Genomic DNA, 27,891 nt, shown 5'->3' with positions numbered 1-27,891 from the left:
ATATTTTAAAAAATTGTTATTGTGAATCTTCTCGTTAGCAGATGAATCTCAAGAAATAAAAATTAAGTAAGCAGACAATCACTTCTTCACTAGTTTTTTCACCCATAGGTATCAAGAGAGATCCACTGAAAAAACACATTCCTCATTTGATTGATTTCTGCTCAAAAACTGTTTTAATATAGAGTTGCAGAGAAATGGAGGGGAAAAATGTTCAGTCAATCTAGCAGAGGTCATGGATGAATGCATGCCAGTAATTTAATACATAATGCAAATAGTAAATAAAGAAGCACAACTCAGAGAACATGAAGGCTTCCTACTTGCAGCCAAGCACAGTCTAATGTCACCTGCTTTCTTGCAGAACAGCTGAGCAACTATGGAAGAAAGCATTTTGCAAAATGATTGCTGTTTATACTGATGAAAATTGGAAAGCATTAGCTGTTGCTTTTTTGCTTCCACATGCAGTCATGGACAAATAAGAAGCAGACTGACAGCTAACATTAGTTATAAATACCAGGGAATGAGATACTGCTCTAAAAAAGAGATGACCACATGGACCACAACAGCTGGACTAGCTGGATTCATCTGAGTTCCCCAAAGTGAGTACTACTGCACATTTGGTGTGACAGGGGATAAACAGAGCAAGGCAAATAAGGGGATTCATGGCTGTGATGTGATTAGATATTGCCATCAAAAAATACACCAAATGCCTCAGGACTGAGATAAGAAAAAAAAAAAAACAAACATGGAGATGTCTTCTTGGAATATGCAGTGTACAGTAAGCAACCATTAATAAAGTTGTGTTGTGTGAATAGGGGATAAACGATTTTGATTTTGCTCACATTATTTCAAGAGCATCTTAGCAACAGTAAAATCCATCTGAGACTGGTTAAGTTTAAACATAACTTCAAGTACCTGAGTATTTCCATGGGCTGTGATGATCTTAAGCAGTTATGAGGGCTGGTGCAGAATCTAAGAATGCTTCTCTTTCAGAATAGTTCCAAGAGAAAGAAGAAAAAGTATTTTGGTAAGCAGTTGTTTTCTTTATTAGAATTTTCCAGAAAGAAACCTGTACTTAGAGTGGGCTGATATTCAGATGAGAATTACTATGCACATTCTTCCATTTATTGAGATAGTATTTTAATTTGATTTTAATGACCATAAAGCGCTCCAAGACATTTGCAGGAATACTGCTATATAGTGGCTGACTACATTATGAATTTTTAGTATGTTATTTTAGTACAGAGGAAAAGGAGTCAGAGGAGTGCAGGTGCCAGCAAACTGGATTTTTCAGCAACAAAGTGGCCATAAGGCAATGCTAATACTCTGTGCAGCCCCAACTCCTTCTCCCTTGTATTTGCACAATGGTTTGGCATTCTTTTGTGCTATATTCTGTGCCTTAGGTTTACATACTGGAGCTGAAGAAGTACCTCCTTATTGTGTTTGAATTATTTTTAAAGAAAATATTTGACATAGAAACTGCTGCTCTTGAAAGCAAGAGACTGGAGTTCTGATATTAACTCCATAAAAACATAAAAATCTGTCATGCAAATAACTACATAGAGCCACTGCTCCTCATAGCTGACTACCAACATTGCAGAAACTGGACATCTATTTAGCAGTTCAAACTGTAAGATTACTCTTCTGAGTGTTCACCATAATAAATCTATTCAATGTATGTGAATAACACCAGCTGCATTGGTGTTTTAACCCGGAGGGAAGGTGGTAGCAGTCTGCTAGGCTCTGTTATACTTGAAGCATTTAATATTGTTTTATGTCACTGTTGGCATATGGCTAAAACAAACAGGCTTTAGAAATTCACTTATTCATAATGCAGTCTAAAATCAGTTTATCAACATCAAGTGAGCAATGGAAGTGAGGAAATGGACTTGCCTGTACAGGACTGGTGGAGACTGTGGCAACGCAATTTATTAAATCTTCACCCCGTACCTCTCACAAACTACTTTCCTATCACTACGCAACCTTTCCTACTACAATGTAAAAGCAAATGTGAAATGAGTCTCCACATAAAAGGTCCCTGTAGCAGGAACACAGGAATTCAGGTCACCAGCAGAGATGAGCACAGTGTCCCATCCACTTTGGTTATCCTGATTTATGACAGATGAGGCTCTAGCTCTTTATATAACCTGTCATCTCGTGCTTATGGCTCTCCCAACACAGGAATCTAAACACCACAACTGCATGGTCAGTACTGAGAGAGTGACAAAGTAAAAAATCAAAGAGATTTTTTATATCCTCTTGTATTTTCTGTCAATCAAATATGGAAAAGCCCAGACTAGAGCCTTTCAGCAAAGTTGCTTTTTAAAGAATGAAACCAATTTTTTCTAGCTATCCAAATATACTACATGTGTATCATTTTCATGAAGCGCCCTGAAGACTTGGGAGTATCATGCCTCACACTGTTTTTCTTGCCTGGTATAGTGCTATAAATTGTTATCATGTTTTAGCCCAGTCGGTCATAGCATAAAGTGTCTCCCCATCACTGATGCTGCTGCTAATTTCCTGGAAGGATGCCAGGGGACAGATTAATATCTGTTCTTAATATCACCACTCCAAATATAAACAACTTTATTCCTGTATTTCTTTCTCTTATTTATGCCAAATTTTTTGTTACTGGGATATCCAGAGGACAATTCCCACAATGTAAAGTTGTGTAGCTCTTCAAAACACCAATGAAAATGATCACTTTGATTCAATTTGAAGTGCTACATTAATGACACGTGACCTCATCGTATTGTCTTGTGTTTCAGGCTATATTGACATCAGCTAGGATATCATTACCTATAAATTTATTAGCATCCTCATTATTTCTCATAATCAGAGGTAAAACATTCATTTTGATACCTCTTTGCTGCAGAGTATACATATTTGTATAAACATAAGCACGTGTGTATGTGTCCACACAGGTGAAAATTCAAGCACAAGAATGCATATCATTCATTTGGTATCTTGTAATTTTTATTAGAGAAAGCCATTGTATACTGCTAACATTCATGTAGAATTCTGGTTGTTTTATTTAATTTCATGTAAGAATTCACAAGCATCTCTCCACAGAGATTCCTGGACATGCAGGAAGGTGATGTACAACCCACAGTGTAACTGTGACTGGGTCCTGGGCAAGAACATTCCCATCCCAGCCTAATCCAGACTAACAAATATTTTCAACCTACTCCCAGTTAGTGATCTGATTAATAGACTTATTTTCCCCCCTTAAAATGGAAACTGTATTGTACTTGTTTTGAGGAAGAAAAACTGAGGCATAAGAAATCTGAAGATTCACTTAAAATCAGCCCCCTATGCAGTGCCTACATATGAGGCAGAATGGGTTCGAATTCCTGCCAATTTAGCCCTTAATTACCACGGTAATGAAATAAAACTGGCTTCTTGTGAAGCTGAAACTGGAAGAAATGATATATTTTATCCTCTTTTTCAACCAGTGCCTGTGGTTCATATTGGCATGCTTCAGCGTGAACGCTCCATCTCCCCCACCCAAAAAGGGCTTCCCCCTGAAGAGAACCCACTTTTTTTTGGTGCTTTATATGTCAGGAGATGATTCTTTGTGTTCTAATCATGGTTTGATTGACTGGTTCATCTACTTGGAAAACCTTATAATTTGCATCCCTACTGTTTCCCTTCCCTTGTTGGGAAATCTTATATCTAAGCAATCATATGTTGGTGGTTGTTCTTTTCCCTTCCTTAAACAAAGATTGAAGCAAAACACCTCGGCCATGTATTCAATTTTTTTGTTTTCTTGTTGTCTGTAAATCACAAAGATTCAAAATTCACCATGAAGTAGAGCATATCATTCATTCAACAGAGATAAGAATAGACACAGAATCAAGCCACAGAATCATTGGCATGCAGCATAGAATGATGCACATTGACTCATACTTCAATATGTGATTAATTTAAATCAGGGTTTATAGTTTTTCACAGCGAAGGTCTGTCCAATTACTTAAAACTGCTCAATTCACACTATATTGACAAAGTAGTTTGTGAGATTTCAATTAAGTTATTTGGGTTTTGAAAGCAAAACCCTTTTAACAGTTCTGAAATTCACTTCTGCAGAAGAGCTTCAAGTCTGCTTTTTCTTCCTTTTTCTTTTCTTTTTTTTTTAAATTACTTAAACTTGTGGTATGAAACCTAGATGACTTGCCTAAACTTACATAAATTTCTTGAGCTAAAAAAGGCACAACTTTCTGATCTTTTATTCTTATGAAAAGATGGTAACAGCAGTATCCAGCCCCACTGTTCCATGACTTACATGGGACCACTGATTTAAGTAATATTTTCCTGCATCTCCACTCTGTAAGATGGGTGCACATATAGCAAGAGCATTTGGATTGAGGTTACAACTGGTCCCTGACTTCCTATTATTCCTATAAAAATGAGACCACTGCTGCCATTCTTCCACTGCTCTACAAGCCAGCAAGCCTTCTGAGCTGAGAAAGAATGGATAAACTTTTCCTTAAAATTTTAATTAGAAGGTATTTAGTGAAATGTTGTTAGTTGTTTTATATTTCACTGAGCTTTGAGTCTTAAAATTTGCTGGACATACATCTAAGATCCAGTACCACTGGAGTTTCTTTGCACAGCAGGATATACACCACTGTTGTATTTAGGTAATCATGTGGGTTAGCACTTGGAACCATACTCTCACACTTTTTACTTATTGTCAGGAGGGGATTTTTTAGGAGTTTTCAATAATTTCTTTTTTAGCTCTCAGGATGATAGAACTTAGTTTTCTCACAGGGAATTCCCATAAATGTCTAAGAACAAAGCAAACTGAACTAATTCTGAGAATTTCAGTTTCTCCCTCTTCACCACATCCAACAGAAGTTGGCAGATTGAAGAGGTGTGATATATCAAGCAAGGGGCACATTAATTCTCTGCATGAGATTTATCCAGCAGGGTGTAACGTCCTCAGACTGAACAACCTGCCCTGCTAAGAATCATTGAACTGAGTTCTGTGTTTGCAATGTGCCTGAAAAGAAGACAATCCTTTCTGAGGTGAAAAAAAAAAATTTAAAAATCTGTCTCACATCTCCCAACTGCATTTTTCTCACAGGTCCTCTAGAAAAAGGAACAAAATCAACATATTCAGATTTTTCTTAGCAGAAAAATACCTACAAGCTGAATAGAAAGACAAAACCCCAAACCCCCAGAAAGACAGATAAGCCATGCAGGAGAGTTACAAAGGGAAAGATGAAAATACTGCACATTGAGGTAAAAATGCAGGTTTTGTAAACTGAGTGTCTAACTCCACAGAAACATTTTCTGGGTCACTGTGTTTTATTTGAATTTTTATCTAGAAAGCAAGCTTTGACTATCACAGCTAATTTTGTATATACTCCCAGGTCAGGAACTAACTCACCCTCAGACTACTTTGAGCCTGACAGACTGAGCAGCAATCTATCCTGCCTAGCTCTGGATTTTCCATTTTAATGCTGGATTCTGGATTGTACAAGCCAATCTTAGTTTGACTGATGTAATTCTTGCCCAGGTGGTAAAAATTCCCTTTTCTAGATCAAACTCAAAATTCAGAAACAGTTCTTGTGTTAGTATTTGTTAGCTTCTTTTTTCTGTATATGTGGGGGTTTTTGTATTCTGTTTTTCACACAGTACCTAATCTCTCATACTATCAGGGTTCAATGGCTGATATTCTGAAGAGCATTTCACCCCTTGCACTCAACTGAGACCAATTCTTGTTTCTGTGAGCTGTTCCATCACTGACAGTCACCCGTGTTCTCAGCAACTTCAAAGAAATGGCCACGAAATCCTAATTACTTGGAGAATTGGTAATTTATATAATTCCCTCTCTTTTGGGGGGTAGGGGTGGTGTGTTTTGGTTTTGTCTGAAAACTTCAAAAGTTCCTATATATATATTGAAAATAAAATAAAGCAGAAATAAAGTGATAGGCTCTATACTCAGTTTATACTCAGACAAGGGGATAAAGTGAGAAATGTTTGTGCTATGGCATACATATATTTAAACCACTGATATTTTGATTTTGTTTTTGCTAACAGATATTCACTCTAAACTAAAATACATACTATCTGAAAGTATCCAAAATGTAAAACATATCCTTTAATTTTAGTAAAGACAATAGTGTTACACAAAAATAGGGCTAGATGGAATCATACTTTCTAGAAATGAGGAGTTTGTCTCAAACCCGGGCTAACCACAGAGTGTTTTATACCAGTGTTAGGGATAATCAGTGTGGGAACTTTGTGAACTGAGCCCAGGAACTAAATCTGAGACCACTCATCTCTGAGGTGCAGCTATCCTATATAATCCACCCTGTATCAAAAGCTGCTGTAGCTACTGATGGTTTTCCCCCTCATTTACTATTTAAAAAAGTATTTTCATAATGCAATAATTCAGCTATCCATCAGTCCATTAACAAAAGGTTAATATATATTCTCCCAGAACTCCTGTAGCACAACAGGTCCGTGATGGTCACTTGTCTTGATTTGCTTCTCTGTCCCCTTTGTCCATGCTCAGACACCACTGAGTGCAGCAGGAGTTAGACCTTGGCCAGAGCAGAAGATGTAAGAAGCAAAGATCTATGCCTGTATCTGTAACATAATGAAGGAGACTCCATGAGGCCTGTGGCAGGGATGGAATTAATTAACAAACATTCTGCTGTCTCAGTCTTCATCTTCCCTGGCCAAGCCCTCTAAACCAATTATTTATACTCCATTACATCTGGCAGCTTTTGGGAAGGACAGTCTCAAATACAGAAAGATTGGCTTAGGACATGTGGACAGTTTTTCTACTTTATTATGCCTCACCCCTTCATTAATTCCATCCTAAGGTTGATTAAATGTATGTGCTATGTGGATTTCCCCAGATAATATATTGCCTGTCATTTTACTTTCACTGCTGCCACATGGCATGTCTGACTCATGTGTTCTGGGGAACCTCACTGTTAATTTTCCTAATGCTGTAGTGTGGGTGTTCCCCAATAATACTAGCCTTCATTTCTTCTACTTTCTATTCATTACTGGACAGAAGAAAAGTAATACAATCTTTACAGAGAACTACCTCAATAGTGAATGTAAATCATATGTAAGTGCTCTACAGGGAAAATGTAATATTATAGTATTATCTTTTCAAAAGAGTGAATGACTTGTTTTTTTTAAAATATGTTTACAAGTAATTTGTAAAGATGAAAATAAATATAGTTCAGGTATGTCTTTAGTCACCATTGTCTCTAGTTTATATCATTCAACTGAAAACAGAAGCGATACACTTGACACTTACTTGTGCTCCAACATTATTTATACACATATGTATTTTCACATTTATATATCCAAAAATGGTGGAAAGTCACATGTACATGAATTTTAATTTGCATGTAAGATGACCATTGTGTTATCTGTCAGATCGAAATGTTGCTGTCCTGTTCCTCTGCATCTGCAGATTACTTTGCAGAGAAAAACAATTATGTCTACTGTACTTTTGGCATGAAGGGCAGGCAGGATCTCATCAGAGCCTTCTTTCATTGCAGTGACCTGCTCTGTCCTTCACAGAAATGAACAATATTTTTGCCCTCTAGGCAAAAGCAAAGAATAGCTTTGAAAGCTAAGTGCTCATCACAGCAACGGCTATTATAAAGTGAAATATTTTAAATGCACTAATTCTAGATATTCATAGCTCTCATGTAAATTAAATAGCATTGCAAATTTTGTGAATAGCAAATAACAATAAGACATACATATTTATCTACCTTACCACTGTTCTCTGCCATTCTTGCTCTGGTTTCACACTATACCATGAGTCCATCTATATTCTACACTGCCTGTTTCAAGATATATTTCTTTTGCAGATGTAAAAGTGACAATTCTTTCAAAATAAAATATGCAGTAAAAAACAAACTCGGAGGAAAAGACTAGGTTAGTATCAGAAGCCTAATGAACTGTTCTCAGTATTGGAAATTCAAAGGGTACTTTTTTGATCTAAGTGGAGAATAAGCTTTGCTGAAAACATACTTAAAGATAATAATAATAATAATAATAATAATCTTACATTCAACAAATATCTACCACTGCAAGGATTGCAAAGCCATTTTCAGAATCAAGGACAAGCTGAGCTGATCAGAGGCAGCCCTTCTTCCTGATATTATCCTCCTTGGAGAGAAAAGCAGATAATACAAAGAGCTTCACCTACTGAAAGAGAAATATTCATCACTGAATCATGAAATGGGTAAAGAAAAAGTAAGAAACCTAGAGAGCATGTGAATGTGTGGAAAAAAGCATCAAGTCTGAGCTCCCATCCCTCTGTGCCATGGTAACCACTCTTGCATGGCTTCTGGTTCCATGGTGCTGTACAGAAGAGCACGGGGAAAAGCAGTGAGGAACAAGCTCACTGAGATATTGATTCACTGGCAAACAGAAAATGCTGAAAAGAAACTCGGAGTGACTCTCTCACCCAAAATGACACCATGACACCTACAATTTGTCAGTATCAAATCAATGAGAAACAGCATTGTATAATATGCCACAAGAAACTAATTATGAAGTGAAGTGGGCAGTCTGGACATCTGTGTTGGGGTCTCTGTTAGCTCAGTCTCCTTTGCATAACATTGTGAAAAGCACTCGGATCTCCTGTTGTTTGGAAAAGACCATATTTCTATAGAGACCATATTTCTTGCTTCCTGTAGTTTTCCTATTAGCAAGGGGTATTTCTTGCAGTAGTGCTCCAATTTAGGAGCATTATATGAGAATGAATGTTATTTTACTTGCTGATACATTTTTTTTAAATTCTGACTATTTTTTAGTGACTGTGTAACATATATCATATATTCTTTTCAGAACACAAAACAAGTAGCATGGATATACTTAGCCTCACCTTGTTTTGTATGAATGTTTAAGGATTTTTTCCACTTTCTCAGAGCAAACCTGCCTTTAAACACCAGAGACATGTAGGTAATCATCTCAGAGTCTGCATGGCAACTCTATGATCCCTGTGTACATCACAAGCCTTCTGCTTCAGGTGTGGAAATCCTTTGCTCCCTTTGGAGCATGACTCTTATGCACTCAAGCACCTGGTTTGTGTTCCTTTGCACTCCTCATCACATCTCCTACTGTCCATAAATAGGATGCAAGATAAATCCCTCCTGTTTACACAGAAAATTACTGGTTTAGTTCCAGGGACCTTCCTGCAAGCACATGTTGGTGCTCTCCATTCCTTTAAAACAGTGCAACCACACATCAGCTGGTCTGGCCACCCTGTAACTAGAACATAGCTCGCCTCCCTTCTAGTTACCGAGAAGACGGGAAAATCTTGGACTGAAAGGTGACAGGCTGTGACCAACTTAAAAATATACCTCTTTTGTCTCTTGCAATTACATTCATTCATGAAGCCAGAGTGACCCAGTGGTACTTAGAGGATGAGCTGTATGTCTTTGTCTTTACATATAAGCATTCAGAACAAGAAAAATTAAAAGCCTTCAGGGGAAAAAAATTCCTTCCCTAGTCTTTTTGCATTTTATGGCTAGTGGGAAAGTAATTCCCTTAGAGTCATCCTTGAAAGCAGTCTGCTACCACTTCAGGAATGTTTTCCAATTCTTTTTTCTTAAATTTCATCCATTTCAGAACTTAACTTGTACTATCAGTGCATAAATCTATTTCTGCTCCTGTGTTGTATGTGAGCCTGTAAAACCAAGGCACATTCCCAGAATCATTCCAGTCATGGAGCATGTAAGGCAGGCAACACACTGAGCATCCCAGTAATACCAATAAAAGCTACCCAGACCCACTGCAATATTGCTTGTCTGCAGCACACTATTTCAGTAACCTTGCTTTGCTGAACCCTTTGTGATTGATTGCCACCATAGGCATCAGTGCTCAAAGTGTCACTCACACACTTGCATTTATAGTCTGTTCTCATCTATCTAACAAAAAGAAACGCTTGCATATTTTTGACAATGATAAATTACAAGCTACTGAAGAGAGCAAAGACTTAGTTACTCTTTTAGAAAATCACATCCTGGACAAATATCTTCATGACACAAAGGATTTGACGAGGAACACGGACAGTAGCAAATGAACAACAGCAAAGCTGGCAAGTAACCTCATTTCACTTTCCTTCCCAGCCTCACTGAAGGTTAGCACAGGTCTAATGTTCTCTCCCAGGACAGCAGAAAATGCCAGTTGCCTACAGAAAATGAGATGAGGATAGGCAGTAAAGGGACTTCAGGATTCATGCACAACATTTAGTCTTCTTAATTTCTGGTTACTGTTTTATAACTGGAATTAACTGGCTCAGTTATGAATATGAGAAGCAGTTTGGCAATCCATGATAACAAACTAATAACCTTATGACATAGTTCCAGCAGAAATTCTCCAGTCAAGATGTCCATGCATTGATATTGTTGTTGGTGGTGGGTTTTTTTTAATGGAATATCTCAGTTTGATAAACCTTTCCAAAATCCAAGATAAAAATAATACACAGAATTGGACCAAATTGCTCAGTCCATTCCATTTCATTTCTTGTTCCCAAAACCCGTAACTACACCTGAAAACTAAAATACAAAGAAAAAACTTTTGTCAAAAGAAATCCAGAACACCCTGGGGGTACAGCATTGGTACTTATCCCATATAATTAAATAAAAACATTAAAAGGGAATTCTGAAGAAATAGGCAGATACATTAGAGGTTATTTTTAAAAATAGCTTAATTTCCCATAATTGGACTATGTGTTTTAGCTCATCATACTGGCCCCTAAAACATTTTTCTTGTTACTTTATGTATTGCATACCCAGTATAAAGAATATACAGATGTTACAGAATACACCAGCCACCTAGAAAGAAGTGACAAATGTCTTCAGTGCAGTCAATTCCCCGCTCAGGAGGACTCTGATTCCTGGGTACCTCTTTCTGTGCTTGCACCGCTGAGGATAAAACATGATGTGCACTGGAGAAACCAATATTTACACAAGCCTATACGTCCCTGTGGTTACACACAGCTGCCTGTAAATGTGGGCTCCACAACAGGGATACATTCAATCAGCTTTTTGACAGCTCTGTCTCTATGGCAAAATGTTCAGCCACTAGGACTTTTGGTAGCAGATGATAAGCAGGAATTTTTCTTCATTGCAAGGGAAACTAGGCAATTTGGGGTAGTCCCTGGATAAAACCCCTATGAATATTTGTTAACAGGTACATTCTCAAACCATTCCAGCAAATATTTCTTCCCTATCCCTGACTCTTCTCTTGCACCCAACCATGTTAACATTAGTGGATGTACTCACAAATTAACTTGGTTACAAATAAGAAGAGAACCAGTTTAAGGTTTTTCTGTGTCTCAATATGTGACAGAGACATTTAGTCACATAGTTGGTTTCCTTGTTGAAAAAAAAACCAAAATTCTCCATCTAGCTACTAAGGGGCTTTTTGAAACTTGTCCTGCCCATTATCTTCTTAAATTCCAGAAATTCCTCTAAGAACAAAGTATTGAGTTTAATGTGTGGGGAAAAAAGAAAATATATTTTATTTAGTATAGAATATTTATAACATATATCTCTATCATCTCTTGTGACTTTCAAGCACTGTCATCTTTACTGGAAGACTCAAAAAGTAAGGCTGACATTCCCAATCCATGCCCATAATCTACTTTAAACCATGTCAGAACATAGGCTTAACTCTTTTCTGTAAATGTGGACGTGGAATTTCTGAAACTCTGATAAGGTAAAGTGTCATGCTGTGGCAATTTTGGAATGTCAAAACTATGACTGCTACTCAGCTTTGAAAATAAATAAATAAATAAGCAAACAAAAAAAGCCTAACAAGGAGAAATCTTTTATAAATAAAACTATATTCTAACTTTTCCACATAAAAAAACCACCCCCCAAAACCAAAACCCCAAACAAAAGAAAACCAACCTATGTACTTAGAAAATATCTTTGATACAGATTTAATCACATCTAGCCAGGAAGATGCTATTTGATGAACCAGAGGACAGCAACAAATTTTGGCTATGAACAGCTGAATCTACATGTGGATAGGCCTTGCCTGTATCAGTAATAATATTTTCTGAATACAAAATCATGCAAAGTAATGGCATTAGTCATACAAAAGCAAGATGAGCACATAAATAAATCATGGATGGATCAGAGCCATAAATATTTGAGTAGGTGTTCCTGTGTTGAAACACTTACTGAAAACTACTGTAACAATCTGACCTGAGCACCAAACTACTTCCATTTTGGAAATAATAGCAATATTTCCATGTTCTGTGGGAAGATAAAAAACAAAGTTCTTTCAGGTTTGTGGTTTTTTTTAAACACATAATTCCTCTAGTCTCCAAAGCAATCAGAAAAAAAACAGTATCCAACTTATTAAGGTAGTTGTCATGGTCAAATCTTGCTTTACCTTCTTTCTAAACTTTTCCAAAAGCTCTTCCATTAAAAGAAAGTCATTAAGGAACTTGTTAAGAAAAGGATAATTCTTTCAAAGCTCCTTACTGTATAGAATTTGCAGTCTATATGCTACGACAAGTATATATGAAGCCAACATTCAGCTTCAACAACCTCAGATTTTGTCAGGTGCCAATTCCCATCATCAGAACAATGACTGTTTGTTGTTTTTCAGAAACATTACTGGCATGAAAATATAAGGCACCATCTAATATTTTTTATTTGCTTTTTCCTGCAAATTACCACATTTAGTATAATGGTCACTGTGACCAGTTCATACACTAACAAGGGCAGTCACTGTTCTCCTTTTAAATGCTCTTAAAGGTTCCCCAAAAAAATCTGGAATTTAGGGGGAGCCAAAATTTTGTTAAAGTTATGAAAGCTATCTTACACAATATACACATATGTATATTATGAAGTAAACTCACTTTCCTGATCCACTCTGGCAAACTAAGTGCATCCAGAGCTTTTAAACTCCAATGCTTAACTGTGAGTGACAGCATTCAATCCACTGAAGGATGTATCCTACACAAAGCAGTTTTCCCATATAATATCAAAGTAGGATCTGATTTCCATTTCTTAAAATTATTGCAATTTATGGATTAGAGAAAGACAGAGAGGGAGGAGAGAATTCAGAAAAGAAGCAGCTAGTGGGAAAACAGTAAACACCGTATCATTTTTTCTCTTTCACTACACACTTTCTCTACCAGCTTGGAATTCAGCGCTCCCATCTTGTTTTAGGTATTGGATCTAATTGCAAGAGCAGCTGGTACCAATTTCTCAGCTCCACTCGTATGCACAGGATATAACAGTGTATAAAATTAATGAGCACTGCTTTTGGCAAGCAGACACAGCAGTTTTATTGCTGGCCTGGGGTCAGGATTGTGTGAGCCCAAGAACCATCCACAGCTGCCGGGAAATGCCATGGGAACTCCTGACAGGTACGAGCACCTAGGGCAGACCCTGGCACAAACAGTGTGACAGTGGAGAGATGAAGTCCCTGGATGAAACCACAGACACGGGACAGAACTGCATGGGAAGGAACCACTGAAATATGCTCTCGTTAAACGTGTCAATGGCTGCAAGGGGTGGAAACAGTTTTTTAAAACACTCTATTTTGCTAACAGACACTGATATCTAGAACTAAGCAGATACTGGTTTTCATATTGACAGAGATCATGTATAAGGAACGTGGTTAATTCCACCCTCTGGAACACTGCTGAGGCCAGGACAGAGCAGCACCCCTCAAATCAGATATTACAGTACTGAATTATGAAAGGTTACGACTTCTGCAGAGTAAAAAAAAAAAATTGAAATATCCCAAAAAATAAACTATTGAATCAGTGAAAAGTAACACTAACTTTGACTGGCATTTTAATGGTGTTTTTATATTTTTAAAATGCAAACATCTAAGCACTGGAGTGTTAAAATCACATCTCCCCAAATACAGAGCTCCTGTGATAGCCCTATGATAATCCAAAGATTCTGCTTCAGTAAAGCTGGCTTTATGTTTTAGTAAATTAAGATACTTAAGAACAGAATTTCTGGACAAAATGACTAAAATGCAAACTGTAAAACAGGCAATATTCTGCAGGCTTGAACCAAGAGACAGTCAAGCAAAGAGGTACCACCAAGAACTTTAGGTAGGCCAGAGATACTGATGATAATGTTTAATTTCCTCTCCAATTCAGGATCCGTTGCACCAATAGGTCATAGTTTTCCAGAGAAAATTATCTTGTGAAGTTAGATCACGTTGTGTCAGACACCAGAAAGGCAAGAGAGAAATTTCTGCTAGTGGCAAATGGCTGTGAAAAAATTAAAGAAGGCAACAGCTTCTATTAGACCAGGGAGAAGAGTAGAGATCCAGCTGAAGTGTGGTCCAATGACAGACAAAGAGAACAGTCCCTGGGCCAGCTGGGGGGTGCTTGGAATATTCTCCTTTCCCAAAATCTTCTCTTCAAGTTATCCTGGGCAAGCTGGTTGCAAAATTCACCTATGACGTATTTTTTAAAATAAAAAACTCTAATGTCTTTGATGGAGCTGACAACATGGTAACTTAGTATTCTTCAGGGCTTTTACAAAGTAAAATGCAGCTAATTCTGGAACTGATCTTCAAAACCCAAGTGAGTGTAAGACAGACGTTAGCTTTTCCTAGGAGAAGACAGACAGCTCTGTGAGAGAATTCAGTGGAGTTGATGTTTCTGAAAAGCAGACAAAGCTGAGAGGTAGAAAGAAATATGAGTGCAGTCTGTAATAAGGACCTCTGTGTGAAGAATAGTTTAGGGGACAGTTTTTGGGACTGGGTATCAGGACACCTGGGCTTACTTTTGGTTATGGCACAGATTACCTCCTTGCCAGGAAGATATTCTGCTTGGCTTTGTTTCTTGAAATGCGATTTAGAGGAAGTTAAGATTATGATACATACCAATTATCCCACTTGAGACAAGAGAAATATTTGTAGTGAAAGATTTTTCATTCATCCCTAACAGGACACTAAGACCCCTAGAGGTTTGATTATTTGGGCCTCAGCCAGAAGACTGCCTCATAGAAAAATGGTCCTAAGATTCTGCTTCTGACTGCACAGTTTTTTCCTGTCTCCTCATTGGGAGCTATGCGCTAAAAACCAGATCCCTATTCCCTATTCTGTTTCAATCTTAAAACCCAACCACTTTCCAGATTTTACTCCAGCAGTATATAAATATATATATAGATACATATATATAATTTTTTTTTTTTTTTTTTTTTACTTTTAAGCTCAATTTTAAATACAGGTGTATTGCACAAGTTCAGAATACAGAGTAGGTTTCTGAAAGGAAAGGAGAATTTTTTTCAAAGGTAGGAAAAAATTCAATTGCAGGAAGTGTGAAATTTTTGCTTGAATAGTCTGTTGGGCTCCCTCTCAAACAACATAAACATTTCTACAAAATGCATTTTGCTTCTGCATTTATCCCAATTTTCTGTGGGATAAATTGCTGTGAGTGTACCACAGGGTATGAAGTTTTAAAAAGTCCCTACCAGATCAAGATAAATGGCTGGTGTCCCAAGGCTTACTAAACTCTGAGCTTGGTGTCTGTGGTTTCCTGGGACAGAACTTTTTCAGGGTACCAGAGTATGCTCTGGTACAGAAACACCACACAGCTCTTTATTTTAGGAGTAGAGGCTTTAAGACTCTTTTTGCACTAAAAATCAACTTTCATATTTCTACTCACATTGAAGTCTGTTGCCTTCCTAGTGAGTGTGGGCAAATGGTTTGTAGGAAAGAAACACTTCCCATATGTTCTGAATTTCAGTTCAGTGAGAACATAATTCGTTTAGCTTTGGTAAGGTCTCAGCTGGAATAACACATCATCTTGGGAAGCAATAATGATGAATGGCCAAATGCATTAGTGCTAATTAGTCTAAAGAAAGGAGATGAAATGTCTAACATCTAAAAACATCTAAAAGAGATGCAGAGAAATGAAAGTACCTCTTCTATATTTAGGATTAGACAACAAGCTTTAGGTTTAAACATATGAAGGAAGGTCCAAAATACATGGTAAGCAAGAAATTTTTTAACAGTGAAGGCTTGTTTCATTTGCAGTTCCTGAAAACTTCAGAGAGAGAGAGCAAGGTTGAAAAATTGTCTGTCAAGAACAACACAGCTTGGCCCAAAGAGGACCCAGCCCGTTGTTAGCTGCACAACCCTCTCATGCTGCCCAGAGTGGAACCATCCACCCTTTTGCAAACACCCAGTATGAAACTCTGGGGCTAATGTCAGCTTTCTTTGGAATAATCAGATTATCTGTATAGTTTGTTTCTATAGTAAGAATGAGATGAAAATATGCAAAAAATAAAAAAAATAATGCACCTTCAGTACAAAGTACATACCTTTTACCACTATGAACTTAAATTATTGCTTTTATTTAGCAAGTGCAAAGACTCATGCACACAGATGCTTCAAAAGCTTTTGCTGAAAGCCTGTTCATCAATTTACAGCAGGTACTGAGCATTAAACCCCTTTTGTTTGCGTTAGGTATTATTCTATCAATATTATAATACAAGTATTATAAGTATTGTATTGTAAAAACAAAAATAAATAAGAAAAGATCATGGAAAAACTATGACAGTAAAACACTGTACAGTTTTCTATAGATTATAATAAGATATTTATTCTTTTTCCACTGAAAGTTGAGCTTTTATATTTAGTGACATCAAATTCTGGCACCTTAATATAATATAAATATTTAGAAATCAGCATAAGATCTAGAAAATATTTTCAAATAGTTCTATTTTTACAATGAGAACTTTTGCATTTTTCTATCATAACATAGCAGAGCTAAATTTCTCAAAACCAGGCATGAGATCCAGCATACACTGCTAGGGGCATTTTTGCTAAATTAACTTAAGAACACCAATAACTAATCAATATGAGAGTAAATCTAAGCAAAAGGGTTGATAACTTATCTTAAATATAACACTTTACCTTCAGGAGGGAAACAATACATAAAGTTTAAGAGCAATTCAAACTGGCAGTTCCAGAATAGGGTTTAAAGCAATAACTGTGAACTTCCTGCATGTAGATTACAAAACACAATAATGCACTGTAAGTATATGCAATATAGAAGTTTGTTTATCTAACTCCACAGTCCCCAATAATGGTTCAGGTTTTTTTTTTTTTTGCCACTTTCATTTAAAGCTCATGAATACAACGGACATGCTGATGGCAATTTTTAGATGAGGAATTAAACTTTAATTTTCAATATTTTGTTGGCTTTGACTGAGAATTGTTCTACAGTTTATCCACCTTTGTATCTATCCTACTGAAGAGGAAGGCTTTACAGTGAGAGCAAACCTCAAACTTCACCCTTCTCACTCATGAGGATTCAAGAAACACCTCAAAGTTATTCACTTAGCAGGCACTAGAAGCTTCCAGCCTGTCCCTAAAGCTTCTGTGGGGACTACACTGCAGAAGAACAAAATTATCTGAGGAAGTTAGCAGTGGTCAGCAGTAGATCCAAATTCTAAAGTCAGTTATGTGGCCTTTGGTTTCAAAGAAAACTTCACATTTTAGCTGGAACCAGCAATGTTTAGAGGACCATGCCTTTTCCCCAGTGCCATCAATTACCTACAGGGCTTCCTTATAAAATTCACTTCTCCACTAATGGCATCACCTGCGTTTCTCATTGGTCATTAAACTAATTCCTAATTCCATTCCTAATCAGTTTTCTAAACTTCAATTAATTAACTACTTTAATTGCAGCTGTTTATCAATTTATACATAAATATACATTCTCCCTTCCATTTTTCTAGATATTTGTGTCATATCCTCTGTAAGTTGCAAAGCTTCTTCATAATGTTTGACCTAAATGACCAAAATGTCTTGAACTTCTTTGAAAGCTTCAGATTTACTTCACTGATAAATATTTCCCAGCAAGGAATCTTTAAAATCTCAATGCCTTAAATATTTTTGAATGCAAGAGTCCTTTCTTAAGTACAGTAGATAAATAGAAACTATAGCCATATATAAGAGAAATTATATATATATATATATACATACAAAATTTTCTTCACTTTGTTTGCAGTTTTCACCCTCCAAAACAGCTGAATACCACACAATAAATTTAGGCTTTAGTTCGACTACCTCACTCCTTTATATACTGACCTAATTAATTTCTCTCTTCAGACTGTGTCCCTTAACAAGCTCTTCCCTTAATTCACGCTGCATCTTTTGTTGTATGCAAATGGCAGACATTTGTCACTAAGTATACATTAGCTATGAGAAGCATGGAGTTGAAAAGGAGGAAAGGATTTGGTGAAGAGAATAATAAAAATATTTTCGTCATGGATGCTTCTCTTCATTTTTTATGTCACATTTGCTACTCATGTACAGATCAGTATTTAAAATTCTCGTATTACCTGAACTGCTTCCCTGTTTGTTCCATTGATTTGGGAAACAGTTCCAGGGATTAAAAAGCCATTTGAAATTTCATGAAAATACATCTAGAAATTATTCTATTGACATATCGTATTTTCAACAGAAGTAGCATGGGTTTGGGCTGATTCTCCTTTCTTTTCTTCCTCTTCTTTTGGAAATCACTGTGAGAGAAAAAAGTAAATTATAAACCTGCTTGCTCTTGCTACCTAATCCCTACACGAAAATCTTAATTCTGTGTTAGGGATACCAGAATCACCATCAGTACCAGAAACTATGTTGAATAATCAGCACCAGGTTTGTCATAAGTATTCATTGAAGGGACTCCATCCCACTGGGAAGAGGGCTGGAGGAAACATTTTGCTGTGTATTGGGTTCAACTTGGAAAGAAACACAACTCCTGTCAGGGGAAAAGCATGGGTGCTAACTCTTCCTTATAGAGTGAATGAGAAAACAATAATAAGAGTATGGTCAAGTTCCTCTTGTTCAAGAATCTCCTCCAGCATTGGTGGGAAGACATGATCTCATAAGAGCACAGGCTTGCTTCCCTCTGCCCTGCACTTTAACTGTGCTTCTTGCACATCAAGACTGGCCTTGGTCAGAGCCTCCTTGTACTTGATAATTCTTTAAGTAGAAAAAACACATGGGAAAGCATCACACTGTGAGCTATAAGACTTCAAAGAACATAGTCAATCTGCTGCAGTACTGTCCAATCTTTAACCACTGCTGAATTCACAGAATGAAATTAAAAACAATTGAAAAATCATTGTCTACATGATTTCTGTATCTTGTACAAAAGAAACCAAGATGTATTTAATGCACAGCAAAATGCCACTAAATGCTTGCAGGTATAAGGAGAGAGAGATTTTTTTTTTCCAATTTAAAATATAATCAAGCTCCTTGAACTTTAAATTAATATGTGTTCAACATGTGCTATCAGAATTTAGCACTGCTATATGAGTTATGTGCCTGCTTTGTAACAGGCACTTAGCTTAGCACTAGATTTTGAGTAGGTTAATAGATAATAAGTAGAGGGGAATCTCAAAGCCTCAAATTAAATGAAATAAAGGCTGTCTTCAGAGATCAAGGCAATTTGATGAGAATGAAAGGTATCTTTCATATAACACGTCTGTGCCACAAAAGCTAAAATAACATAAAAAGAACCTATTTCCCCTAAAGACACCTCTACTTCCTAAAGAATCACTGATTCCTTAGGCAGCCTCGACAACTTTATTTCTCTCCCAGTTCATTTCCTCTTTTCATATCCTGTGGGGTGCAGTAGTTCAGTACAGCCAAGCACTTTTATATTTCCCTAATGGCTGGGTTCCCTGCATTAATATCCCAATGGGATATAGTGTTACTGAACTGCTTCTGCTGCACTTCACTGGTGAAAAAGAAAAATTACTCTACTTTCTGCCGAGGGAAAAGAAGGAACCTTAGGTATTTCAGCTACTAAACATTTGAAAATTTATTCTCATTGTCTGAAAAGTTGAAAGAGTTATCTATTTCTATCAGTTTTAAGGTGAGATTTCATCCCCTAAGTCCAGTAAATAAATTAGGCTTTTAAAGTGATCCTTAGGCATCTAAATTTTGCCTACGTGTTTCTGAAATGACCCACCTAGTTTCAACTCTGAAAATGCTTCTCTTCTTTTTTTTTCTAAAATTTCAAAAGAAGCTTTCTTGATGCATCTTCAAAGCTGCCTTGGAAAGGCTCTCTCTCAGCTCTCCATCAGGAGCCATTAGCCAAGCACTACTATGGCTTGAGCTTCCATAGTAGTCTGGTTTGGTAAATATTTGCAGGCAATGTACAAACCAAACCAACAAGGATGGGGATTTCTATGAATTCTAGCTGCACTCCAGGGTAATTTTAAGATACAAGTGCTGATACCTAGTGTACTTAGAAGCCATGCTTAGAATACTTGATCACAACAAAACGCAGAGCTGAGAAGCAGTTATACTGTAATTCCCACCATTTGGAGAGTGCCGATTTTGTCTAGGGTAGAGGTCATTTTCTTAACAGTAACTGCTGTAGGCTGTGCTTTGGATCTGTGCTGAACACAGCGGTGATAACACAAAGATACTTTTGCTATTGCTGAACAGATCTTGCACAGAGTCAAGGCCTTTTCTGCTTCTCACCCCACCAGTGAGGAGGCTGAGGGGGCACAAGAAGTTGAGAGGGGACACAGCTGGAACAGCTGACTCAGATATTCCAGATCACATGGCGCTATGCTCAGCATGTAAAGCTTGGCAAAGAAGAAGAAGGATGAGGGGATATTCACAGAGATGGTGTTCCCAAGCAGTTATGGAATTCCATGCTTCAAATTTGTAGTTTACCCTTTTTTGCTTTGTGTCCTTCTTCCAAGTTGTCACATGTGGAAATTACTCTAGTGGAAAAGCATAGCACAATATAGCTGAAGGAGACTACCTTCAGAGGGAAGACAGAGAGCCTAAATCTCTACACATTCCACCCATACACATGGGTTTTACTAACATGTCTTTCAATTTTTCAGCTGGATTACTTTATTGTAAATTAAATGTTCCTTTATGTATAATTATTTCTACCATCATGCTTCCAGTAGCTGTTGTTCCTAAATAGGAATTTAACGAAAGGAAATACACAGCAAGCCAGCCATAAACTCCTTCACTGTCAGGAGGCCCAGGTTTCTGATGACTGCTTCTATCTCAGAACATCCTTAAGATCAACTGTACTGACTACCCATCACAGCAATCCTCTGAAAGTTCAGCTCTCCTTTAGTCTGTGAAGTAATAAGATGAAGTGGAAAAGGATGGATTGAGCTATTGACTACAACCTCAGACTCACAGCAATGTAAACCTTTTGTTATATCAGACACTAAGAGCTATATAGAAAGAACAAACAAAAAAAGGAAGCAGTAACTAATTGTAAGCTTTTTTAAAGTAAATATATTTTATATATTAATTTATATACATATATAAACTAAAGTAAATCCCAGTATATGGATTAAGACTGTGCATGTGTGAATACAAAAAGTTTTACCTGTAAGGACTGACTTTCAGTACTGCTGATTAGCTGTCTCTCTCTTTAGTAGATTTGCAAAAAACCTCTGACACAGCAGGTTCATACTTTTACTGCCTCTGCAATCTCTCATGAGCTTAAAAGCAATTTATACCAACAATTCAGCATTCAAGTGCACTGCTGATTAAATGACTCCCCCCTTATAAAGAAGGGCATGGAAGAATTAAATCAGTATGGAACATTCAAATGGAAACAGTTGTCAAACAGAAGGGAGTAAGTCTGAGCCTATGGTTTAGAAAGGAAACATTTTTGTAGCAGAAAGATCTCCTAAAGGCTGCAGTTCCTAAAGCCCCAGCACCTCTTCCTGTGCATTTAGTGCACGGCTCAGTCTCTCCACATGGTCCTGGGTAAGAACAGCACAGCTCTGGAGGGGCTGTGGGGACACACAGGTGATTGAGAGCAGGTGTTTGACAGCTGGATCAGGTCCCAGCAATCATGAAACTTTTACCCTCTCTGCTCCTGCAGAGTTCACAGTACATTTACACTGTACAAGCCCCCACAGGTCACAAACCAACAAACTATGGCAACTGTAAGAGCTCCAAGGAAGGCAAGCTACAACACACCACTGGAAAACAACAGAAAGAAAACCCAAACACAAAGCTATCACCAACATTCTAAAACAATACAGGAAGGAGCAACCTGGTGTGTCTGCTAGGACACATTTCATATCAGGTTTATTGCTTAGCAGTGGTTCATGATAAGCAATCCATGCCAATTTCCAATAAAGAATTTCTCACTGCAACATTTTCTGAAGAATTAATTTTAACTCAACTAATTTTTCAGCCTTTTACATCTTCTTAGTTACAATGGAAACATAATTAAGGTAATTCTTGAGAGTAAATCACAATTACTCATGTTGGACTACTATTTCTAAAAGTGAGATAACTAAAAATATGGAGGAGATTTAATAGAATCCTTGTCATTCAAATAAATTAAATAATTTATATAATAAAAGATACATCTGACTCCCATGGAAGGATTTACTGTGTCGTTTGCAATTTACATCCATTAACAGAAGAAAAACTTGTAGACCGTTTTAAAATTCCTGAGGATTTCACAGTAGCTGATGCAGACCCAGGGTAACATAAATTAGAGGTAATGGATGAACCATACTGTAAGTCGAATGTGTGAACAATTTTTGAAAGTGAAGGTGAATAGTTTTTGAAAAGGAGGACCTCACAATCACCCTTTCAAAAGACAGGATAAATATATTCCATGTCTTACCAGACTTACCAGAATCTTACTAAATATTGAAATCCTCTGGGAAACGCTTACTTTTTTTCTGATCAGCTCTATTCTTAACCTGTAAGTTTTCTAACAAGATGAAGTTGTATTGTAGGCTTGCCTGAATTTCCCACATTATTTCTTCTGATAAAGATTTTGGATTTTTTTACAGATACTCAAGTAAGTGGATTTTGAGTGGTTGACACACACTTGACATTGCCCCCTTCCCAATCTTCTTGAATGTTTTACCGAAATTTGTTGTATTCAGGAAGAACAAGAATATATTTGTAAATACTCTTATTAAATATAATTTCCACATTTCCTAGAAAAAAGTGTTAAAAATGCATTATTTGCAATGCATTTTTACATTAACAAAAATACACTACAATGTAATGCCTACATTATTTTACACAACAGACTAGTTTTAGCATTGCCAGAGATGAATGTAAGATTCCCACACCACCCACAGAAATGTGACTCAGTACAATTGCAGAGACACCAGTGGTAGTAAAAGATATACACTTGCCATGCTTCTCTAATTACTGGCTGCATTAATATTATTGCCAGCAATGCTGCCAGTTGGTGCCATTATGGCAAAATGGCAACATCATATTGTGGTCAACTGGCCTCAAATGGCTTATTTTATCTACACTGGGGAATAGCCATCACTAATGGCAATTTCTATTAATTTAGTCTAGATTTGAATTCGTTACATTAAAAAACAGTAACATCAGTGCACTCTGACATTTCTAAAATGTATATTCCTTCCTAAAGAATGGACAAACTGAAAATCAACACTGTAATCTGTGATTAATACTACAAGAAGTTTGGATATTTTCAGGTCTTTTTTCCCACATTTTCCTTGCTTACTATACATGCCCATGCAGCAATTACTCCCAAGCACATTCCTGGCTTTGTACGTATTTCCCACCACTTTAGTTTCTCTACATGAAGCAAGAGTCTGGGATTTACACGTTAAGTCTACAGCCTCAATACAGCCTCAATAGCTTTTGGAGGAACATTCCTGTCTTTGAGTCCTGTGCTGCTATTCGCCATGTCTGAGATAATAATTTCAAAACTCCCTCCAAACCACCAAGTGTCCACATGCCTTACTGGACTCTAGTATCTTTGTGCTGTAAGACACCACCTGAAGGAATTCCCTAATCTGCAAGAGACCCTACAAGTGTGTCTTTGAGCTGGATGTGTATTCAGTGCTACAGTTTTATGAATCTCTTAATAACCAAGAAATGTGCTAGGTAAGTCTGCATGGCTGAGAATTGATAGGAAGGATTTACCAGCTGGAAACCGACTAAAATTCAATTCTCTGGCTACAAAAGCTGGAAAAAATAATTTAAAATTATTTAGGAAATAAAATGCTTTGGCTCATTAGTAATAATGAACGAGTGAGCCGACTAGCATTCTTAATTGAATAGGAGCAGAGTTGCATATGAAAGAAAATCACCCCTCACAAGCAGTACCCTTATGAACAGTCCTCAGTCCCAGACTCAAGAACGACAACTGTCTTCATAAGCCTACAGAACAAATGCAAATAAAGGCTTCAAAAACAATTGCAAAAATTATAACAGAATAAACTACTTAAAATATCTTTCCTCCTCTCCTTCTCAACAGAGAAATATTCATTTTATTCTACTGACCAATGCTCGAAAGTATAAAATACGGTGCCATTTAAAATTTACAGAAGTGCTTTCTTCTCAGTATGCTTCACTTTTCCTAGTTTAATCCAGCAGAATCTCGCACATTTTTTCATGTTTTCATAGGCTGCACAGAATTTCAGCTTTCTGACTGCTTCTCTGATGCATGTGGAGAATAAGACAGCTTTTGATTAAAGCCAATTGTAGTGTGAAGCCTGACCTGCAGGGCCACCCCAGCAGATACATCACTCACCCATTGTGCCACAGCAGTAATGCTTCCATATATGAACAACTTTTATGAAGCTCTGTTTTGTAATGGCATTGGACATAGTAAATATTTGGAGACAAAAATTAGAAGTAGCTGCAGCTGACTATAAATACATATTTCTGAATCATGCGATGCACACCCAAGAAGGAATGACATACATGGTGCTTGGAATTGTGTGATGGCAGAGTTCCCAGGCAGGGCTGAGTATTGGGTGGGATGTGTGTGAAATTCTCACCTCCCACCATCCTGTCTTACACATTCACTCCAATCCCTACAGGAAAAGCAAGAGTCTAAGTATGGCAACAGTCAAACCATCAGAGCACATACCAGTCCATAAACATTTTTCAGTACACAGGCTTAACAAATAGAAAAGCCATAACACCAAACAAGGTCTCTCCAGTTCCTTAAAAACCTAACACTGGAAAGATCTGTATCTGCAACAAATTCTTTCCTCCAGCACAAAGTTTGGAATCCTACAAGTAATGTAAGTTTACATAAAACTGTTACAATACTAGGGGATGGAAGGGGTGGGGGGAAGAAAAAAGAATCTTGCTCCTGTTATGCACAAGGTAGCCTATATTTCCTTACATACAAAAGAAATTAGCGTTCCAAAAATCAAGATATTTTCTCATATTTCAGTCCAGGTCTTTCTGAAAACAATATAAAAGTGTGGAACCTCAGGGTATTTCTGAGAGGCAGGGTTGCGCTGGATTTCCCCTTCCCTGGAATGCTGAAGAGTGTTGAGTGCTTTGCTATGAGATACCTTTAAACTAATTTCATTCTTCCCTTCCCCTTCTTGGTCTTTACTTGTTTATAGAGTCAAGGAGTGCCTCAGTCATTCATCCATGCTATCCCTTCCAATATAATCCATGGAGCTTCTATTCAGCCCCATAGGGCATGAATTTGGTGAGGCTGCCCAGCTGTGAGGATGCAGACAATACTCCTCACTTCTCCCTCATATTGCCTGCTGCAAGAATTTCAGAGAAGCAGGAGATTCTCTAATACTAACTAATGCAAATACATGTCAGTGGCATTTGGCTTTGTGTTTTCTTCGTGATACAAACTCAACTCTGTGTCTCTTTAAATGCCTCTCCTTGAGATGGCACAAATTCCCTAACTTGTATGTTAAAAGAGTGCACTGGTGTCCTAATAAAAAATTAGCATATGAATACCAGTTAGATGATAAGATATTAACATAAAAATGAATTGCAAAGATCTGGATTGCAAAAAAATTTGCATTGTGCTGTCAAATCTCCAGTTTACATTAAAATGTAATCCTAAAATGAAAACAGCACACAGCATCATTGCATGTCAACTTTCTTTTTACCCTGCAGTGTAGTAACAGTGTCCAGACTCTGGGGATAGAGTTGGAAGTTCACCCAGCATGCATTTAACTCAAACTGCTGTGAGAAATTGGTGTTTTTCTTCTTTTGCCAAAGCAAGGAGAAATGAAGAATAAAAGAAAGGGATTACCCTGTCATAGCAAGAAGATAACTTATTCACTTCCTATTCCACTTTAATGTGCAAATCAATCCTCATTCTGTTCTTTGCCAGTTTCCACCATGTTAGTCACCCTGGAACAGCTGGGAGCTCTCCTGCTGCTCCACCTGGCATTGGCTTAGGATCAAATGGGGTCATCTGTCAAATAATATATGAGAAATAAATGGATGGAAGTCTTCCAAGAGGTGGAACCACTTGCTAGTTGTGTAGGTAAATTGCAATGAAACAATGTAAGGCTCATTAGTTTGTTAATTAAAGATTATTAAATAAATAGTCTATGCACTAAAGGTAATTTTTTTTGATGCCTGCTCCAAATCTCATAAAAGGTACAATTATAGGAATAAAATTGATTGTTTCCAGGTGGTTGAAAATCTTTGAGGTAATTTTGGTATGTTTCCTTCTATATATTTCACATTTCATTGAAACAAAATAGTTTTGAATTTTAAATGATTTCTAGGGAAGATTTTTTTCCTCCTTCACTGTTAAACACAGCGCTTGCGTTTTCAAAATAATTTCAGAGTTTTTTGGCTTCCTCAGAAATCCCATCTGTACTCTAAACAGAGACATGTGCCTACACCTGTAACAAAACCTCGATGCAAAGCACAAGTTGCCCTATTCCAATTATCTTTTAAACTTATGCTTCATTTTGAACCAATTGGATAACTCTCCTGATAACCTTTATCTTTACCAGGAGCTCTTTTTTACTGTTCTGGTGCTTTTCATTAAAGTATTCTCTTGGCCAAAGCAAATGGCCACTCACCATCAGTGAAATTCTGGGATGTTCATATGGGAGTCCTATACACAGTGAACCAAGTGCAATTCAGTACATGTGCACTGATAGGAAACATTTTCTCCAATATTCCAGCTCTAGCAGCCAGGGTCTTTTCAAAAACTTTAAATATATGCACAGTATTATTTCAGTGATTTATCACAAAAAATCTGGCCATCTTAGTGCATGTCTCAGCTAGAACACCTATTTTGTCATGCTGAACACTAATTTGTTTAGAAATTCTGTCATGCTTAATCAAATTAAGCATAGTATCAAGTATCTTCACTGAATTCAATGACTCACCCACTTCTCCTGTGGGAAACAATCAAAGCAACTTTCCATGTCACATAATTCCTTTGCAGCTTTGAAGGCTACTCACATTTTCAAAGGGGAATAAATTTAGATTCTTCAAAAGATCTGCACAGATACTCGATCCTTATGTGTGGTCTACATGTGTAATCTATCTTTAGGGCTAATTAAATAGCCCTAAGATTGAAATAATGAACTATTTACTGTAATTATCCATGCAACATTGTTTTAAATATAATAAGATGACTGGCAAAACCATGAAAACCAAGTTGTGTAAAACAGAGTCACTAAAAGAATTAATGGCCAGAGTTTCACAGAGCTGATACAAACATCTGTGGTTCAAGGTGATGTGATAGCATTCTGTGCAGGCAGTGAGCACCCCTAACTCATTCCACAGATTTACTTCTGCTGGATGCTGAAGGAGTTCCAGAACTTCCCCAAGAAAAGTTTTGACTCCATACAGAACACAAGTAAGCACTAAATGACATGAACACTATACTTACAGTCAGAACAGGCATGTATGCCATAACTGTTCATTTTTGCAGGCAAAAAAAAAAACCAAACCAAAACAAAACAAATGTTGATATCTTTGCGACTAGCGTTTCCTTATACATTTCACTTTATTCTTTTTTTATGTGACATAAATTTCCATAAGAAACAGCTGGATAATAGGAAGAAGGTTAATATTCAGCTTCCTATTTTTGCATATACTTTATGATAATACAGCATGAAAAAATGCCACATACATTTGCTTTATCAAAGT

Source organism: Cinclus cinclus, chromosome 7 (genome assembly GCF_963662255.1).
Source record: "Cinclus cinclus chromosome 7, bCinCin1.1, whole genome shotgun sequence".
Classification (NCBI taxonomy): domain Eukaryota; kingdom Metazoa; phylum Chordata; class Aves; order Passeriformes; family Cinclidae; genus Cinclus; species Cinclus cinclus.
Note: the sequence above shows the minus strand (reverse complement) of the source record.